The following is an 8,404-nucleotide window of genomic DNA, read 5'->3' as shown; positions in this document are numbered from 1 at the left end:
AAGAATGGTCTAGGTTGTGTGTTGATGCAGGAAGGGAAGGTCATAGCTTATGCTTCGAGGCAACTGAAGCCATATGAGGAGAACTACCCTACTCATGATCTAGAACTGGGTGCAGTTGTTTTTGCTCTTATGATTTGGAGGCACTACCTTTATGGGGCAACCTTTAAGGTGTTTTCAGATCATAAGAGTCTGAATTATATCTACACTCAGAAGGAGCTTAATATGCGACAGAGACGATGGATGGAGCTGATCGGGGACTACGATATGGAGATCATCTATCACGAGGGTAAGGCTAATGTTGTTGCAGATGCTCTGAGTAGGAAGAGACAGCTATGTCTTTGCTGAAGCTAAGGGATGAGATGTATAAGATGGGGATCTTTATGATAAGGAAAGAGGATGCCATCGGGGATTTGACGATCGAGCCGGATTTGTATGAGAACATCAAGAGTAAGCAAGAGCTTGATCCTAAGATTCAAGAGTGGAAGTCTAGAGTGGAGAGTGGCACAGTTTCCAGGTTTTCTATCCACACAGATGGGAGTGTTCATTTTGATGGGAGATGGTGTGTTCCTGATGATGCAGATTTGAGGAGAGTGATTCTGACAGAGGCTCATTGCACTCCTTATTCGGTTCACCCAGGTGGTGATAAGCTTTATAAAGACCTTAAGAAGACTTTCTGGTGCCCAAACATGAAGAGGGATGTAGCTGAGTTCGTAGCTAGGTGTTTGACCTGTCAGAGGGTCAAGGGTGAGCAGCGGAGACCACAAGGTAAGATTCAATCCTTGGAAGTACCAGAGTGGAAGTGGGAGTCGATATCTATGGACTTTGTGGTTGGGTTACCTAGGTCACATCAAGGTAATAACATGATCTGGGTAATTGCTGATCGGTTGACAAAGTCAGCTCATTTTGTTCCTATGAAGGATACTTGGTCGAAGATGCAGCTGACCTTGAGTTATAGGAGACATGTGGTTCGGGTACATGGCATACCTAAGGATATAGTGTCTGATCGTGATGCGAGGTTTATATCTAAGTTTTGGCAAGAACTGCAGGAATTAATGGGTACTACCTTGAAGATGAGCACCGCTTTTCATCCTGCAACTGATGGTCAGACTGAGAGGACTATCAAGACCTTGGAGGACATGTTGAGAGCATGTGCCATGGAGTTTGGGGGGAGCTGGGAGGACAGGCTTGATCGGATCGAGTTTTCGTACAACAACAGTTATCATACCAGTATCGGGATGGCACCTTTTGAGGCTTTGTATGGTCGGAAGTGCCGAAGTCCAGTTTGTTGGGATGACAGTTCAGAGGCAGTGGTTTTAGGACCACAGCTGGTACAGGATATGGTTGATCAGGTTCGGTTAATTCATCAAAAGATGAGAGCAGCTCAAGATCGTCAGAAGAGTTATGCCGACTTGCACCGTAGAGACATAGAGTTCGCAGTGGGTGACAAGGTCCTTTTGAACGTGTCACCTATGCGAGAAGTGATGAGATTTGGAAAGAAAGGCAAGTTGAGATAGAAGTTTATAGGTCCTTATGAGATTTTGGATCGCATCAGCGAGGTGGCCTACAGGTTAGCCTTGCCACCAGCTTTGGATAGAGTCCACAATATCTTTCATGTTTCACAGCTCCGGAAGTATATAAGTGACCCGTTACATGTACTTGAGGTTGAGAACATCGAACTTGATAAGTCCTTGTCCTATGCTGAGGTTCCTAAGGAAATCCTAGACCGCAAAGTACGCAAGACAAGGGGTGGTGAGACCGTTTTACTCAAGGTACTTTGGTCCAATCACAACGTGGAAGAAGCCACATGGGAACCAGAGGAGGCTATGCAAGAACGTTTTCCAAGTCTTTTTGATCAGGTATGGTTGGTTACGGGGACGTAACCGTTGTCGTTTTAGGGGGGTAGGAGATGGTCGCATGTTCGTTTTTGTCTTAGTTTGAGTCGGGTTAGTCGGGTTTTGTAATGTTTTGTGCTTGTATAGTGTTAGTATGTTGTGTCGGGAGGTCATATTATGGTGTTTGTTTTGGGTAGAGTGTGAACTTCGGGGACGAAGTTCTTTTTAAGGGGGGGAAGACTGTAATACTACTGATTTAATAGGCTGGTACTCGACCGATTATGGCCTACTCGGTCGAGTAGTGTGGGTGGTGTAGTCTGTTTGGCTACTGCCGAGGAACACTCGGCCAAGTATACTGAATACTCGACTGAGTAGAGGATACTCGACCGAGTATACTCTATACTCGACCGAGTATTCGGTCTGGCGAGTAATATTTCAGCGGCTTGGTTCGAGAGTAATTAGGGCGTTATATAATTTCGATAATCAGTTTCTAAACATTATTTACAAAACCTAATCAACGTACGACACTCTAATCACTCTGAATCTCTCCTCTGTGTGTGTGTGGACAATCATAGCAATCGTATTCAATCCTTCATTCTTCCGTCGGTAAGTCTTTATTCCCATATTTGTTGATGATTATTCTAGGGTTGTCTTTAATCATGAATTGGGGGAAATTGGGTTTTGCAATTAGTAATTGTGTTATGTGATTATTGTTTAGGCGAAGACTTTGTAGAGGAGCCATTCTGGTTGCTTAATTCTCTTCACTGCAGTTGTTGCTAAGGTAGGGTTTCCCTACTCAAACTCTGTTAATTGAATTAAGATGTGATTGTATTGTGTTTACTGTTATCTGCTGATCATCAGAGTGTTGGCGTTATAGAGGTGGTTGTGTTGTGGTGTTGGTTGTGGTTGTGATGAAGTCACTTGCGGGAGTGGCTTTACGTCCTAGTTCGCCCTCCTTGGAACCCGTCACGAGAGGGGATGTGCACATTAAGGGACAGGGTTATCGCTCGTTGATGAGCGGGATTTTGGTGGGGATTGGTTGCGGTCCCCCACTGGCGTCGTTGACTACCTGTTGCGATGGGTAGTCTGGCAGGGCAACATACTTTAGTGTGTAGTCGATTACTGTGTGAGATCGGGAGACCGGGGATGGAGGATGATCAGTTGGTTACTTGTGCATTTGTCTTATTTTGATTGAGCAGTGCTGACCCCGTTGTTGTTTTGTGATATCTGCGGTGATCCATTCGGGAATGGTGAGCATGCTGTGACAGGTAATGCTTTTGATGAGCTTGGGACGGTCATGGGGGAGTCGTCACGCCAGATTTAGTATCACCATCATGAGTCTTAGCGTTCGTCTTGTAGTTGATAGCTTTTGGATTGTCATTGGTTGGTTTTTTAGAACATTGTAACTTTTAGTACTTTACCGTGTTTTAATAAATGTGTTTGAGACAGTTGTTTTGATATGTACTAACCTCGGGCAACCGAGATGGTAACAGCCTTTCATGCTAGGGTAGTCCTGGTAAGGTACCTTGGTATAAGGGGGTGTTACACGGACTCACCCATTTAGAATCGGAAATTGCATAAATAATTCCCGCATCTAACAATTTTAGCACTTCCTTTTTTACCACTTCTTGCATGTTAGGATTTAGTCATCTTTGACCTTGGACACATGGTTTATGATCTTCCTCGAGATTAATTCGGTGCATGCAAAATTCAAGACTTATGCCTTTTAAATCGTCAAGTTTATAACCAATGACTTTCTTGTAAGACCTTAAGACATGAAGCAATTTAGCCAATTAACTCTCATCTAATTTAGCACTAACGATTACCGGACACATCCCCTTATCATCAAGAAAAGCATACCTCAAATTGGAAGGAAGGGGGTTAAGCTCGGGTTTTTGTACCTCAAGATCTTGAGGTGTAGCAACCAAGCCTATAAAGTGTGAGCTCTCCTCTAATAATAGCTCCTCTCCATCCAATTCTTGCTCCACAGCATCAATATCCTCATTTTTAATCTCATCATCACTTGCAAATGATTCCAATAACAAGAGTGCCTCCAAGGGATCTTATTTAGATAAAGATCGAGGTGCAGAGTCTTCTATAACAATGTCAACAACATCCAAAATGTCAATAGAATAACAAGACTCTTCTATCATTGGACTCTTCACGGCACTATTCAAATTATATGTGACCTTATGGTCACCCACTTCCAATGTAATTTTACCATTCTTGACATCAATTAACGCACCTGCGGTATGTAAAAAGGGTCTTCCCAAAATGATTGGGATTTGGGCATCTTCGGCCATGTCAAGAACAATAAAATCAACCGGAATGAAAAACTTACCAACTTTGACGGGAACATCCTCCAAAACTCCCAAAGGGCGTTTTATAGAACGGTCCGCCATTTGCAATGTGACACTAGTGCATTTTAAGACTCCCATAATAAGCTTAGAACAAATAGAGTAAGGTATTACACTCACACTAGCACCTAAATCGCATAAAGCTTCATCAATTTGATAGGTGCCAATTGTGCATGGAATAGAAAAGCTACCGAGATCTTTTAACTTAGGAGGGGACTTGTTTTGCAAAAGAGCACTCACCTCGGCGGTGAGAGCTATTGTTTCAACTTCATCAAAAGTCCTCTTCTTAGTTAAAATGTCTTTTATGAACTTAGTGTAAGATGGAATTTGAGTGATTAATTCGGTAAAAGGAACAGTTACCTGAAGATTCTTCACGACTTCTATGAATTTACCGAATTGAGAGTTCTTTTGATGCTTTGCCAATCTATGGGGAAATGGCACTTTGACTTTTTTCGGAATCCTTGCTTCAACATCTTTCTTTGGAGGAGCATCCTTCACTTCCTTGACTTTCTCAACAACAAGTGGATCATCCACTTTCTTGAGAACTTCCTCACTTTCTTTATAATTTGGAGAAATCTCCAACTCAACAAGTACCTCCTCATCTTCTTTGGGCATGGATGGCCCATCATATTTCGTACCACTTCTTAAGGAGATCGCATTAAGGGTAGCATGTGGTTGCTCACCTTGAGGGGGTAGTTGACCCGTTTTCCTTGAAGAGCTAGATGAGGCCAATTGAGCCATTTGTTGCTCCAACATCTTGATTACGGCATTTTTGAGCTTGCTCATTCTTTTGGATTTGAGCCAACAATTCCTTTTGCATTTGGACTATCAAGCCCTCAAGCTTACCATTTCCTTGGTTGGTTTGTTGGCCAGTTTGAGGTGGAGGTTGATTTTGTTGGTAATTGTTTTGTGGGGGCCTTTGTTGATTTTGATAACCCGGTGGAGGGATATACTTTTTTTATTGAGGGACATAGGCATTTTGTTGTGGTGGGGATTGTGGTTGAGGATTAAGGACATTGTTGCTTCTATAAGACATACTCGGGTGAAATCTTGTATTTGGATTATATGTGTTTGAGAATGTACCCGGTGGATAAGCATTTTGTCTTAAAGCTTGGAAAGCATTTACCTCTTCAATGGGAGCTTGGCAATGAGTAGTGACCCGCACCACAACCATCACAAACGATGATTTGACTTGAAGAAGACATGGCATTGATTTGTTGAACGGAATCTCTAGCATCTCTTTCCGCCAATTGTTGTTGGAGTAAGGCAATTTGAGCTAGCAAAACGGAGTTGTTGGAGGGTTCTTCTTTACCTTTGGGTGGCACAATTCGGAAATTAACATATTATGCATCATGGACCGCCATAGATTCGATCGTGGCATGAGCAAGGTAGGTGTCAATTTGATCAAACCGCCCATTGTTGGCGGAATCAAGAATCCTTCAGGACTCGGCACAACATCCATCGTAGAATGTTATTGCTAGAAACCAATCATCTAGCCCATGATGTGGGCATTGTCTTTGTAGCTCCTTGTACCTCTCCCAAGCCTCATATAAGCTCTCAAGAGCTTGTTGACAGAATCTGGTGATTTGGCTCTTCAAAGTTTGAGATTTCTCCGGTGGAAAAAACTTTTGATAAAAAGCAAGAGCCAATGTCTCCCAATTGGTGATTCCCATGGCGGTGCGGTCAAGCCTATTGATCCAAAGCTTGCCCTTGTCCTTTAAAGAGAAAGGGAAAAGTATTTCCCTTATTTGGGTTTGAGTGATGCCCGTTTGTCGGATCATGGAGCAATAATCACAAAAATTTTGACATGCAAATTGGGATCCTCTAAAGGACTTCCCCCAAATTGCTTTCTCTCCACAAGGCTAATGAAATCCGGTTTGATCTCGAAGTCCGGCGTGGTGATTTGAGTGGTTGTGATACCGGCCGGAAGCATGGTCGCGGTGGGCTTTGAGTGATCGGAAAGTTTCATCATCTTTTTGGTAGTAGATGGTGGTGGTGGTGGTGGAGATGATGAACTTGAAACCTCCTCCTCTTCAAGGGCTTCTAGATCGTCTAAGTAAGACTTTTTAACACTTTCAACTTATACGGGAGAAGAGGCCTCTTTCACTTCCTTCCAAAAACGTCTTCTCCTAAAGGTTTTCTCGGGATCGGAATCCGGTGAAAGCAATTCTCCACTACGAGAGGACCTGGGAATAAGACAATCATTTCTAGAGAAATGATAAGTAACGGTCTCAAGGAACAAGTGTTCCTCAAGACAAAAGAAAACAAGATAAAAATCGACAATTCAAAACGCAATAAAACCGTTTCCCCGGCAACGGCGCCAAAATTTGATAGGCTTATCGTGTACCTATACAAAGATAATTACCCTAAACAACTAATGAATGTAGCAATAGGGGTCGAACACAAGGAAACGGGAATTACGTTGTGAAATGCTATGGAAAGATTCTTATCAAGGTCGATTTCGTTTTGTTTGTTTGTTGTTGGTTTGCTGACTAATAAAAATTATGATGTAAATTATATAATAAAAAGGAGTCTAAGGGGGTCGGGTCACACATGTAAAGCTAAGTATATAATTATGTTAAACCCGGTATTAAAAACATTGTCAATTGCTTAGGCTTTGAGACACCCACCTTACGGCATTAATGTCAACCATAGACCGGGTCCTAGAGAAACTCTCGTCCATGACTAGGTCGTAATACTATTCATGCTTAGTCTAATTCAATTATGTGCCTCTCGACTTTAGAAGGAATGAACAAACTTAATCAATTGAATAAGGCCTTAAACAAAGATTAAACATTATGGCACAAGCATGTGATAGAAGCAATATGAACAATATTATTATCAACCTATTTTAACATGTTATACACTTGATTTTGCATGGCTCCCCTAGCCCTTAGACTAGGAAATTTAGCTACTCATATTAGAATGTAAATTGCAAACTATATTGTAAGAGATGTTAAACATGGTTGTATGATTTGTATAAACTAGGTGATATAACATGTAAAAGAAATAATGCTAATGTAATCTAAATTAAGTACTTTAATTATGAACAATGTGCAAACTAAAATAGAAATGTAAAATTGCAAGCTAGAAATAAGAATACCTTAATAGAAGATAACTTTTATAGAAGAACAAATTGTAACTAAATGCTTGAAAATGTATTAGGAACTAAATGTTTAAGAACAACAAGCTTGACAATATTGAAAGCTAAAGATGAAGACTAATGAGAGAAATTATAATGCTTAAGGCTATTGTAAGTATATATGAGACGTAGAATATGAGATAGGAGATGCCTAAGCCTTGAAATGCCTCTCTTATTTATAGGAGGGGGGAGTGAAACGTAAATAAACTAGGGACATGCAGCCCCGATCGGGGTTGGCGGCCCCGATCGGGGTCGTGTGTTTCTAGCCCGTTTCCATTAAATCCCCTCTTAATTGCAAAGAGTATCCTGTGTGGGTGATTAATTAGCGATTAATCACCCGGTTTAAGACCTAATCCCTTGGCATCCTAGGTAGCTTGGAATCCTATTCTTTCTTCTTTGACTTGGACTTTGAGTTGGGCTTGACTTTGGTTTGTTGATACAATTCCATTGCACACATTAGTCCATCAACTTCTCCATGAAAAACTCATGCAAACATTCCATGCTAGTCCAATATTGGGTCATGTTTAGCCATTGTTCTCTAGTGGGTCATCTTGTAGTATTTTAGCTCCAAAAAGCTCAAGTATCCTACAAAACATGTTGAGACAAGCAAATACACCAGAACAACAAATACTAGCTCAAAACACTATGACAAGTGCTAAATGTCGTAAAAAAATGGAGCTAATATAGGGGATGAAAATATACAAAATGTGCACTTATCAAAATACATTGTCCTTTACCAGGTTCGAGTACAGTGAAGTACAGTGAATATTGGTATTCACGTAATCCGGCCGTCGAGGAGTGTTGTTAGACGCCAACCTCGATTAATAATTAATGAGATTAATTATTACCGATTTAGCGATGAACCTATGTGGTCACACACTTACGGTTGATATTTAACGTTTACAATTATTTAATTTATTATGAGATATTAAATTAAATGATCAAGATGACAAATTTTTGTATTGTCCACTAACACGAAAATATAGTTAATATCGGAAAGACATTTGTATGAGAGATCGGATCAGAAAATTGCTTTGACCTTAATGAGCCAGGTGTCTTTTATGATATGGATG

At 41.1% G+C, this 8,404-nt stretch overlaps 1 non-coding gene across 1 annotated transcript; it reads left to right on the top strand.

The window, feature by feature from the left end:
• The first annotated feature begins 5,683 nt into the window (after positions 1 to 5,683).
• Positions 5,684 to 5,790, top strand: LOC141597746 (small nucleolar RNA R71). Its single transcript, XR_012522965.1, has one exon. It is a non-coding gene; the product is annotated as a small nucleolar RNA R71 (small nucleolar RNA).
• The last annotated feature ends 2,614 nt before the right edge of the window (positions 5,791 to 8,404 follow it).

The sequence above is a fragment of the Silene latifolia genome, chromosome 8 (assembly GCF_048544455.1).
Source record: "Silene latifolia isolate original U9 population chromosome 8, ASM4854445v1, whole genome shotgun sequence".
In the NCBI taxonomy this organism is placed as follows: domain Eukaryota; kingdom Viridiplantae; phylum Streptophyta; class Magnoliopsida; order Caryophyllales; family Caryophyllaceae; genus Silene; species Silene latifolia.
This window is presented reverse-complemented; position numbering and strand designations above follow the sequence as displayed.